The 13,322-nt window shown below is 36.5% G+C and overlaps 1 protein-coding gene across 1 annotated transcript in view; it reads right to left on the minus strand.

Annotated features, from left to right (window-relative positions):
* KCTD8 (potassium channel tetramerization domain containing 8) overlaps nucleotides 1-13,322 on the minus strand; it is a 284,445-nt gene that overhangs the window by 62,132 nt on the left and 208,991 nt on the right. The gene's annotated exons all lie outside the window — the stretch shown is intronic.

The following is a 13,322-nucleotide window of genomic DNA, read 5'->3' on the forward strand; positions in this document are numbered from 1 at the left end:
GTAAACAGTGCTGCAATGAACTGTTTGTCAGTTTTCATTCCAATCCCAATGAAAGCCAATGCCAAAGAATGCATTGGGGTACACGTGTCTCTTTCATTTCTGGTTTCCTCGGTGTGTATGCCCAGCAGTGGGATTGCTGGGTCATAAGGCAGTTCTATTTCCAGGTTTTTAAGGAATCTCCACACTGTTCTCCATAGTGGCTGTACTAGTTTACATTCCCACCAACAGTGTAAGAGGGTTCCCTTTTCTCCACACTCTCTCCAGCATTTATTGCTTGTAGACTTTTGGATCGCAGCCATTCTGACTGGCGTGAAATGGTACCTCATTGTGGTTTTGATTTGCATTTCTCTGACACTGAGTGATGTTGAGCATCGTTTCATGTGTTTGTTAGCCATCTGTATGTCTTCTTTGGAGAAATGTCGATTTAGTTCTTTGGCCCATTTTTTGATTGGGTCGTTTATTTTTCTGGAATTGAGCTGCAGGAGTTGCTTGTATATTTTTGAGATTAATTCTTTGTCAGTTGCTTCATTTGCTATTCTTTTCTCCCATTCAGAAGGCTGTCTTTTCACCTTGCTTATAGTTTCCTTTGTTGTGCAGGAGCTTTTAATTTTAATTAGGTCCCATTTGTTTATTTTTGCTCTTATTTCCAATATTCTGGGAGGTGGGTCAGAGAGGATCCTGCTGTGATTTATGTCGGAGAGTGTTTTGCCTATATTTTCCTCTAGGAGTTTTATAATTTCTGGTCTTACATTTAGATCTTTAATCCATTTTGAGTTTATTTTTGTGTATGGTGTTAGAAAGTGTTCTAGTTTCATTCTTTTACAAGCGGTTGACCAGTTTTCCCAGCACCACTTGTTAAAGAGATATCTCATGTAAGTGGACTCACACATTTGTTTGCCTGGCTTTCTTCACATACCACAGTGTCCTCCAGGTTCACCCATCTTGTCACATATTACAGAAAGTATTTATTTTATAAGGTAGAATACTATTCTACTATATGTATATACCACATTTTTTTTATCATTCACCCATCAGTGGACATTTAGGTTGTTTCCATATATTGGCTATTGTGAATAAAACTGCAGTGGGTGTGTGTGTGCGCGTGTGTGTGTGTGCGTGAGCACATGTGCTCAGTTGCTCAGTTGTGTCTGACTCTGTGACCCCATGGACTACAGCCCACCAAGCGCCTCTGACAATGGAAGTTTCCAAGCAAGGATTCTGGAGTAGGTTGCCATTTCCTCCTCCAAGGGATCTTCCCCAAACATGCATTGAACTTGTGTTTCTTTGAGTCTCCTGCATTGGCAGGAAGATTCTTTACCACTAGTGCCACCTAAGGGTTCCTCAAAAAACTAAAAATAGAACTATTAATATGATCTGACAATCCCCTATATCCAAAAGATTTGAAATCAGGATCTCGAAGAGATACAGTAGTTCTTTTACTCTTTTTTCACCCTGCCTCTAGAGTTATCCTCTTCAAATCTATATTCCTTTATGCTGTTAGTTTGTCTTTAATTAATTTTCAAATGACCATAACTTTAATAATCTCTACTCAAAACATTTAAAGACTCATTATTACCCATCAGAATGAATGTAGACTTTTTAGCATGGCATGAAAGAATTTCATGATATGTAATATTACTGGGTTTATCAAACTAAATTATTGCATAGGACATACCTTCAGTCATTACTTGTATGAAATTCAATTTGAACCAGGCATCCTATGTTTTTCTAGCAGTCCCCATGGTAGAGAATTTTATTATTTCTCTAGGTCATTCCTCCTATGCTCCACCCATATTACTACTCTCCACCTTACTACTCTCCACCTTGTATAATATTACCCACTTCTCCCACCCACCTTAAGATAAAGAAAACCTACTGGCTTACTACACTCTTCTTTCTAGTCTTTTAACACACTATACTTTCTTGCCTATGTAATACCTTCTCTTCATCTCTGGTGTGTTACCCTTCTCTTTAATAGCTGTGCATATGTATTCCCAGCAGAACGCAATTCTAGAATGGACTTGAAGTTAGATGTGGCCATATGATCACATTATTTCCAGTGAAATGGGACCAGATTTAATCCATGCCTTAATCTAGCCCTGTTTTCCAGAACCTCAAAGAATGCTCTTCAATACACTTTGTGATAATGACACAAAAGGGCCTTAAGTCTATGTATAGATGATAACCAAGCTGCCATCAGCCTGGGTCCCTGAGAAACCATGTCCTTGTGAAGTCTCTCTAAGTTCCTGGAGCACCTGCCCCAGAAGTTTTGTAAACAAACAATTCTATTGTGTTTGGGGCCATTACATTTAGAGTCTCTTCACTTAACATTCAGGTAGCAGCTAAATAAATATTATCTAATATAGAAACGTTTTTCTGCCTCCCTAATACTGGGCTGCAGAAGGATGGGAAGACTAGGTGAAGGAGATTTGACAATTCTGAGGATTAAGAGCTTCTGTGAGAAAAGTAGGACTTTCATTACATTTAACTTGAGACATGAATTATAATGCAAAAAGCCTGTATCCTCCTTGATTCTGATGAACAAAGAATATAGGTTAAAGATATTTTTCTTGTGACTAAACTTAGGCTTTTTTGACTTTCACCTTTGAAAATGACTAAAAGTTAACAAGCCACATGCAAAAAGACTTTGCATAAAACCACTAGAAAAATCAATTCCCTTTACAAGTCACTATTATTATAATGCATACTTTTTAAAGTATAAAATATTTTATATGAAAAAAACTACAAATTGTGCTCTGCACCAAGTGTTAGGTTTTTTTCTGTAAAGGGTCTTATGAGAAATATTTTCGGATTTGTAGGCTATACAATCTCTGTCACAATGAATAGAATGCAAAAGCAGCCAGAGTTGACACATCAACAAACGAGCACAGTTGTATTCCAATAAAATTATATTTACATTGACAGGAGACAGGCAGGATTTGATCCATAGGTTACAGTTTTGCCAACTCTCTGATCTATACGCAAATACAAAGTGACAGTAAAAACAGCACAGAGATGACAAAAATATTAATATTTTGTCTTATTCTGTCTTTTGAAATTCTCCTCTCCCCTCCTCTTCCTATTCCCTTTCTTCTGCCTTTTGTCTCTCTCAATGAATATTACAGAAAAATGATGTAAACTAACCTGTTTTCTTAAGTTACACAAATGGTATCATTTATGCACATAATCCTTTGTGGTCAGTTTTTTTTTTTTTTTTACTAAAAATTTTCTTTTGAAATTTAACTAGGTAGATTTGAGTTAGTTCATTTTCATTGCTCTATAATATTTTGGTGTGCCTACAGATTATTCATCATTCTCCATTGATTGAGAGTTTACTTTCTTTTATAAACTCTAGGAAACAATGTGGACTCTTTGAAGTGAAAATGAGGAGTACTAAGAATATGCATATCTTCAAAAACTGCTTTTCAAATCAGACATTATGCTTTTACCAGAAATAGCTTCTGTTTCCCTATATCTTGTCACACAGGTTGTTGTCTGATATAATAATTTTTGCCTATTTGATGAGTGTTAAAAGAAATTCTCTTACTTTAATAGAAATTGCTTAGACTTATGAAATGCTCATGCTTAGGCTAAACTAAACGTTTAAAGTGTCCTAACATAATCATACGAGCAAAGCATTACTTTCATTTCCATTATAGAACTGAGGCAACAGAGGCTCAGACGCATAAAGTCACTTGCCCAGTTAGTTGGCTTGTTGTGCTGGTGCTCAGTGGCGGCCGACTCTTTGGGACCCCATGAGCCGTAGTCCTCCAGGCTCCTCTGCCCAAGCAATTTTCCAGGCAAGAATACTGGAGTGGGTTGTCACTTCCTACTCCAAAGGATCTTCCCAATCCAGGGATTAAATCTGCATTTCTTGCATTTCCTGTACTGGCAGGCAGATTCTTTATGACTGTGCCATGCTACTCAGTGATAAAATTAGAATTTTAACTCAGGTAATTTGAGCTGGACTGTGAAGAAAGCTGAGCGCTGAAGAATTGATGCTTTTGAACTGTGGTGTTGGAGAAGACTCTTGAGAGTCCCTTGGACTGCAAGGAGATCCAACCAGTCCATTCTAAAGGAGATCATTATTAGTGCATAGGAATGCAAGGGATTTCTGTGTGTTGATTTTATATCCTGCAACTTTACTATATTCATTGATGAGCTCTAGTAATTTTCTGGTGGAGTCTTTAGGGTTTTCCATGTAGAGGATCATGTCATCTGCAAACACTGAGAGTTTTACTTCTTCTTTTCCAATTTGGTTTCCTTTTATTTCTTTTTCTGCTCTGATTGCTGTGGCCAAAACTTCCAGAACTATGTTGAATAGTAGCGGTGAAAGTGGGCACCCTTGTCTTGTTCCTGACTTTAGGGGAAATGCTTTCAATTTTTCACCATTGAGAATAATGTTTGCTGTGGGTTGTCATATGTAGCTTTTATTATGTTGAGGCATGTTCCTTCTATTCCTGCTTTCTGGAGAGTTTTTATCATAAATGGATGTTGAATTTTGTCAAAGGCCTTCTCTGCATCTACTGAGATAATCATATGGTTTTTATTTTTCAATTTGTTAATGTGGTGAATTACATTGATTGATTTGCAGATATTGAAGAATCCTTGCATCCCTGGGATAAAGCCCACTTGGTCATGGTGTATGATCTTTTTAATGTGTTGTTGGATTCTGATTGCTAGAATTTTGTTGAGGATTTTTGCATCTATGTTCATCAGTGATATTGGCCTGTAGTTTTCTTTTTTTGTGACATCTTTGTCAGGTTTTGGTATTAGGGTGATGGTGGCCTCATAGAATGAGTTTGGAAGTTTATCTTCCTCTGTAATTTTCTGGAAGAGTTTGAGTAGGTGTTAGCTCTTCTCGAAATTTTCGGTAGAATTCAGCTGTGAAGCCGTCTGGATCTGGGCTTTTGTTTGCTGGAAGATTTCTGATTACAGTTTCAATTTCCGTGCTTGTGATGGGTCTGTTAAGATTTTCTATTTCTTCCTGGTTCAGTTTTGGAAAATTGTACTTTTCTAAGAATTTGTCCATTTCTTCCACGTTGTCCATTTTATTGGCATACAACTGCTGATAGTAGTCTCTTATGATCCTTTGTATTTCTGTGTTGTCTGTTGTGATCTCTCCATTTTCATTTCTAATTTTATTGATTTGATTTTTCTCTCTTTGCTTCTTGATGAGTCTGGTTAATGGTTTGTCAATTTTATTTATCCTTTCAAAGAACCAGCTTTTGGCTTTGTTGATTTTTGCTATGGTCTCTTTTGTTTCTTTTGCATTTATTTCTGCCCTAATTTTTAAGATTTCTTTCCTTCTCCTAACTCTGGGGTTCTCCAATTCTTCTTTTTCTAGTTGCTTTAGTTGTAGAGTTAGGTTATTTATTTGACTTTTTTCTTGTTTCTTGAGGTATGCCTGTATTGCTATGAACTTTCCTCTTAGCACTGCTTTTATAGTGTCCCACAAGTTTTGGGTTGTTGTGTTTTCATTTTCATTAGTTTCTATGCATATTTTGATTTCTTTTTTGATTTCCTACACACTAATAATGAGAAAGTAGAAAAAGAAATTAAGGAAACAATTCCATTCACCATTGCAACGAAAAGAATAAAATACTTAGGAATATATCTACCTAAAGAAACTAAAGACCTATATATAGAAAACTATAAAACACTGATGAAAGAAATCAAAGAGGACACTAATAGATGGAGAAATATACCATGTTCATGGATCGGAAGAATCAATATAGTGAAAATGAGTATACTACCCAAAGCAATTTACAAATTCAATGCAATCCCTATCAAGCTACCAGCGGTATTTTTCACAGAACTAGAACAAATAATTTCAAGATCTGTATGGAAATACAAAAAACCTCGAATTGCCAAAGCAATCTTGAGAAAGAAGAATGGAACTGGAGGAATCAACTTGCCTGACTTCAGGCTCTACTACAAAGCCACAGTCATCAAAACAGTATGGTACTGGCACAAAGACAGACATATAGATCAATGGAACAAAATAGAAAGCCCAGAGATAAATCCACACACATATGGACACCTTATCTTTAACAAAGGAGGCAAGAATATACAATGGAGTAAAGACAATCTCTTTAACAAGTGGTGCTGGGAAAACTGGTCAACCACTTGTAAAAGAATGATACTAGATTACTTTCTAACACCGCACACAAAAACAAACTCAAAATGGATTAAAGATCTAAATGTAAGACCAGAAACTATAAAACTCCTAGAGGAAAATATAGGCAAAACACTCTCAGACATAAATCACAGCAGGATCTTCTATGATCCACCTCCCAGAATTCTGGAAATAAAAGCAAAAATAAACAAATGGGATCTAATTAAAATTAAAAGCTTCTGTACAACAAAGGAAAATATAAGCAAGGTGAAAAGACAGCCTTCTGAATGGGAGAAAACAATAGCAAATGAAGCAACTGACAAACAACTAACCTCAAAAATATACAAGCAACTCCTGCAGCTCAATTCCAGAAAAATAAACGACCCAATCAAAAAATGGGCCAAAGAACTAAATAGACATTTCTCCAAAGAAGACATACGGATGGCTGACAAACACATGAAACGATGCTCAACATCACTCATTATTAGAGAAATGCAAATCAAAACCACAATGAGGTACCACTTCACACCAGTCAGAATGGCTGCGATCCAAAAATCTGCAAGCAATAAATGCTGGAGAGGGTGTGGAGAAAAGGGAACCCTCCTACACTGTTGGTGGGAATGCAAACTAGTGCAGCCACTATGGAGAACAGTGTGGAGATTCCTTAAAAAGTTGCAAATAGAACTGCCTTATGACCCAGCAATCCCACTGCTGGGCATACACACCGAGGAAACCAGAATTGAAAGAGACACATGTACCCCAATGTTCATCGCAGCACTGTTTATAATAGCCAGGACATGGAAACAACCTAGATGTCCATCAGCAGATGAATGGATAAGAAAGCTGTGGGACATATACACAATGGAGTATTACTCAGCCGTTAAAAAGAATTCTTTTGAATCAGTTCTAATGAGATGGATGAAACTGGAGCCGATTATACAGAGTGAAGTAAGCCAGAAAGAAAAACACCAATACAGTATACTAACACATATATATGGAATTTAGAAAGATGGCAATGACAACCCTGTATGCAAGACAGGAAAAAAGACACAGATGTGTATAACGGACTGTTGGACTCAGAGGGAGAGGGAGAGGCTGGGATGATTTGGGAGAATGGCATTCTAACATGTATACTATCATGTAAGAATCGAATCGCCAGTCTATGTCTGACGCAGGATACAGCATGCTTGGGGCTGGTGCATGGGGATGACCCAGAGAGATGTTATGGGGAGGGAGGTGGGAGAGGGGTTCATGTTTGGGAACGCATGCAAGAATTAAAGATTTTAAAATTAAAAAATAAAAAATAAAAAAATAAAGGAGATCAGGCCTGGGATTTCTTTGGAAGGAATGATGCTAAAGCTGAAACCCCAGTACTTTGGCCACCTCATGCGAAGAGTTGACTCATTGGAAAAGACTCTGATGCTGGGAGGGATTGGGGGCAGGAGGAGAAGGGGACGACAAAGGATGAGATGGCTGGATGGCATCATTGACTTGATGGACGTGAGTCTGAGTGAACTCCGAGAGTTGGTGATAGACAGGGAGGCCTGGGATGCTGCGATTCATGGGGTTGCAAAGTTGGACACAACTGAGCGACTGAACTGAACTGAATTTGATTCCAAAATCTATATTATTTACCCATAAAACTAGTAAGTAAAATTGATGATCATATTATATTTTTATTACTACTCAGACTTTTTCTTTTATGAACTGCCTGGATATACCCTTGGTTTATTGCCTCATTATTATTTAGTTGTGATTGTGTCCGACTGTGTGCGACCCCATAGACGGCCGCCCATCAGGCTCCACCGTCTCTGGGATTCTCCAGGCAAGAACACTGGAGTGGGTTGCCACTTCTTTTTCCAATGCATGAAACTGAAAAGTGAAAGTGAAATCGCTCAGTCGTGTCCGACTCTTCGCGACCCCATGGACTGTAGCCTACCAGGCTCCTCCGTCCATGGGATTTTCCAGGCACGAGTACTGGAGTGGCGTTCCATTGCCTCCTACATTTTCTTAAATTCAAAAGCTTAGCTTTTCATTTTATGTCATTTTGAGTTAAAAAATTTTGTATGTGAATTTATCACACTTCATTATCTTCACTGTTGTCTTATATGTTCACTCAAGAAATTATTTCTTATTTCAATATTATACAGATATTTCTTCATGGTTTGTTCTTTATAGGACCTTTTCCCCACATGAATAATCAATTTTACCGGCATCATTTATGGAATAATCCACCCTTTGCCCTGCTGACTTCTGGTGTCACCTAAAACAACTAGTATTTCTCCTAAAAGTAAAGTTATTTGGAAGCTCTTTATTCATTCATTTCTCAGAATGAGAAATTTATGTCTTATCATAAATTAAGAGACATTTATGTCTTAACAAGCATCAAAATATTTTAACTGCCATATATTTTTAGTAATCTTATCATCTCGTAGGGTCAGTTTACTCTCACATTCCTCGAAATACTAACCATGATTTGGGTATTTTCATTCCTTCAGCTTTTCATAAAAATTCTAGGATCAGTTTGACAAATGCAAATAAAAAAAAATGAAGAAAGACCAACAAGATGGACTGGGAATAATATGAATATATGGATTAATTCTTAAGAAAGAATCGACATCTTAATTTTATTGCATCTTTGCAAACATGAGCATGGCAAATCTCTCAATCTATTTGTGTCGTCTTTATGCCTTTCTTTGAGATTTCCATAAAAGTTCCATATAACTTTTGTTAGATTTATTCTTAACCATCTTATTTTTGTTGTTACTGTAATAATATATTTTAAAGTTATAATTTCTAATTATGTACTGCTGGTTTATGAAAAACAGAGATTTTTATGATAGTAGCCTCTTTTATTTTGTTCCTCTTTTACAATATCATCTAACATTTCTCCATTCAAAATAATATATTATAGATTTTGGATGACAACATGTATGGAGTTAAAAACATGCTTTTCTATTCCAAACTTACCAAGATTTTTTTCTTTTAAAATCATCATGAACTGTCAAACTTTTCAAATGCTTTTTTGTATGTGCTAAGAGGTTATTTCTCCTCTTCTGTGTATTGTGGAAAACTTCAGTAACAGATTTTTCTAATATTAACCACTCTTGTTTTACTGAAAAAAATATTCTATCTTGTCCCAATGTATTTTTTCAAAGTATACTCCTGGATTGATGCTGTCAATAATTTATTTAATAATTTTACAACTACAACCACACACGTGACACAGCTTACAGCTTTCTTTTCATAGAAAGATACTTAAAAAGTTTTTTGAGTTATATAGCAGTCTCACAAATTGAAAGAGGTAATTTCCCTGCCTTTGGAATAGCTTGCATATTACAGGGAGTAACAGCTGAAAGTTTGTTATAAGCTAATCTTTAAAACCTCCTCAGCCTAGTGTCTATTTCTCTATTTGATGGCAGCCTATAATGTACTGACACTGTTCATTTAGTGAATAAAATTTGTTTCAGACATTTTAACATTTTCTTGAATCAGATTCAAAGTTCCATAAACAGTAGAATAAAGTTCTGCATAATAAAATGGTTTTTTGCTTTAGTTATTTTTAATATTCTCATATTTGAAAATTAATGACTTTGTTCTAGTTCAATCTCACTAGAAGTTTTATAGTTCTTTATAGTTTTTTCAAAGAATAAGTTTTGGTTTTATTGATCTTTTTATTTCTTGTTTCATAAAATTTACCAATGAAATCATCTAGGTTGGGGTTTTACTTATGGAAAAGTTTGTTGTTGTTATAAATTCAATTTAATAGTATACATAAGGTATTCATATTTTTAATTTGTTCATCTTCAGTTTTAATAAATTGTGATTCTGAAAGAGCCTCGCATGGATTAAAAGTGACCATAAATCATTGACACTACCCTATTTAAGTGAAATTTGTGTCCTCCTCTTTAAACGTAGGTTGGTTCTGCCAAACAGAACCCAGTAGAACATGCTCATGCCAGTTCCAGACCCAGCATTTAAGAGGGCTCACTCACAGCTTCTATTTTATACCTTTTTTACTCTTGAAATCTGGATGCTATGCAAAAAAAAAAAAAAACCTACCCTTGTAGTGAGCCCAAAGAGACAGCACCACTTCTTTGTCAGTTTTTTAATTCTCCAGTCAGATATGTGAGTGAAGTCATCTTGGCTCCTTTAGCTCTATAGCCCTCTGATTTTAGCCACATTACTGACATCAAATGAGACCAATGAAATAACTACTTGGTCAACCAGAAATTCATGAGATTAAAAAAATGAATTATTTTTGTTTTAGGAGCTTTTGTTAGACAGCAAAAAGTAGTCAAAACAGAATTTTGCAAGTGGAGTGAGGCTATAGTAAAATCCTAAAATATGAGCTATTGGCGATGAGCAGAAGCTAGAAGGGCTTTGAAGAAACAGAGAATAGTGGATGGACAGTGAAGAAATTTTATTGCATGGATTAAAAAATATAGACTGCTATTCAGTAGTGGGAAATGTGGCAACATTATCACCTACATTAACATAAAAACATATCTAATGAATTTGTGGATTTGGCTAAGAAGATTTCCATGTAGAATAGTCAAAATACAATTTCTTTTAGCTGTATATGCTAAAGCTTAGAGAAAGAGAGATGAACTAAATAATAAGTTGTTCCATTATTAATCAGAATCTAGAGGAAATATTTCCAGCCCAAGACTTGCAAATATAAAACTGCTTCTAATTCCAGTCTTACCCAACAATTTTCAAAAGAAGTAATGGTCTTAAGAGAAAATTCAAATTCAAGGTCCTGATAGGAAAACACGGTCTTGGAATCAAGATGCCAATGACTCCTTGTTATGTTTGAGCTCTGATGCCTGTATCCATTCCCAGACTGTAGCATCTAGTCCCTGCTAGATATAATAGAGACTTACCCAGCAGCTGCACAGCCCAGCCTGAGGCCAAGGGTCCATGGTGAACACCAACACAGATGCCTTTTTTTCCTGATATATTTATTTATGTATTTTTAATTGGAGAATGACTGCATTACAATATTCTGTTGGTTTCTGCCACGTATCAACATGAATCAGTCATAGGTTTATGTATATCTCATCTCTCTTGAACCTCCTCCCACCTCCAATCCCATCCCACCCCTCTACGTTGCTGCTGCTGCTACTGCTGCTAAGTTGCTTCAGTCGTGTCTGACTCTGTGCAACCCCATAGACGGCAGCCCATCAGGCTCCCCTGTCCCTGGGATTCTCTAGGCAAGAACAATGGAGTGGTTGCCATTTCCTTCTCCAAGGCATGAAAGTGAAAAGTGAAAGTGAAGTCACTCAGTCATGTCCGACTCTTAGCGACCCCATGGACTGCAGCCTACCAGGCTCCTCTGTCCATGGGATTTTCCAGGTAAGAGTACTGGAGTGCGGTGCCATTGCCTTCTTAGAGCAATTCCTCCCAAGACAAAGCTTCTCTTCTCCAATTCTCTTCTGAAAATTTCAAACAATTTAGCAGCCCTAAATTCTGGCCTATCACTTCTCAGTTCCACAAATTACTTCTCAACTTGTGTGCTTCTTCTATTCATTGTGGTAAAGAAAGTACTCCCATACAGAGATCCTGAGTAAATATGAAATTCACTTCACATGCTTCTATCTCAAGAGTCTCACCCTCCCTGCCTATAGTCCAATGTCTGGAGACAGTTTTGTTAAATTACCTTGTCCAGTTTTGTAGTTGTTATGGTGGGAGGGGAAATCTGGTCCCATTTACTCTGTCATGGTTAGAGACAAAACTATTTTGAGCTCATATTTATGTGTGCTTATTACCTCTATGTAGGAATATTTTATAATTTGTGTGTGGGGGGTCCCCCCTAAGCAATTTTGTACTTATTTTTGTCAGTGTCCTAGAGGTTTCACCATGCCAGAAATAATTTTCATGTTGAGGAGATGAAACTTAAAACCTCTATAAGTGCAGTGAATGCATATATATATTGCTGTTCAGTTGCAAAGTGGTATCGTACTCTTGACGACCCCATGGACTGCAGCATGCCAGGCTTCCCTGCCCTTCACTATGTCTTGGAGTTTGTTCAAACTTGTGTCCATTGAGTATATATATATATGTCCTACAGCCCAGACACAAAAATAAAACACCATCTTAACTGTCATGGTAAGCAGTTTTTATTCTCAACCATTCTTGTACTATTTGTAATATATCCACACAGTGGGATACTATGTAGTGATGAGAATAAACCACTTATAAATGCATGACATAATATGGAAAATGTCATAAACAATATTGATAAAGAGGCTCAATACATAAAAGTAAATGCTGTCTAACCCAATTTACATACAATTTAAAAATTAATAGAAATGTAAATACTGGCTACGAGGCCTGGAGGCAGCACAGAGTCTACCTGGGATCAAAGAGGTGTGTTTGGGTGTGTTAATGTTTCTTGCTTAGTCTGGGTGATGGCTATACCATGGTGCAGTCTGTGAAAATCCATCACTTTTTCTACATAAACTTTTCCGTACTTGATATTTCAATAAAAAGTTAAAATGTAAATTTAAAATGTGACCCAGAAATTTCTTTTGATCAACAATAGGGAAGATTAAAACCTATTTTAAAAATTTGAAATGATTTAAAAAGTTACCTCGGATAAATACATCAAAAATATTAACGAAGGTCTTTTTGAGGTCTTATTTAAACATTGAACCATTCTCTCAAGGCCTGGAGGCCTAGCCTGAGGCTGGGACTGTCCCTAGAGCACTGTCACAAGGTCATGCATATTAAATTGAATATTTAATTGAATAGTTAATTGAAATACACAGAGGAAAAATATTTTCCCAATGCTGACACAATGGCAATATTTTCCTTTCTAATTATTTGTTCCAATGTCCCTACTGAGACTACAATATTACTATAGGCCACACTTTTAGCTACAGCCACTTCTAGTTAGATGTCATCAATTCCCTATAACCCTTTTGTACTACTTCTTACCAGGCACACTGACGTCATCAGTACCAGTAGCTATGTGCTTAGAGAGTAGATAGATGAGGATGCAAGGCGAACATAATCCAGGTTTTAAAAGACAGTTGTACTGGACAAGGCCTATACTTTTCCTCTTTACCTTTACATAAAGAAAAAGGATTCCACTGTCAAGGTATAAAGGTTTTGATCTGTTGACCTGAATACCCAGTTTTTAAAGATCCAAGTAGCTAGAAAGGCTATTGATAGCCATGGGTAAACTCACCTTCAATAG

This window comes from Ovis canadensis, chromosome 6 (genome assembly GCF_042477335.2).
Source record: "Ovis canadensis isolate MfBH-ARS-UI-01 breed Bighorn chromosome 6, ARS-UI_OviCan_v2, whole genome shotgun sequence".
NCBI classification, from domain to species: domain Eukaryota; kingdom Metazoa; phylum Chordata; class Mammalia; order Artiodactyla; family Bovidae; genus Ovis; species Ovis canadensis.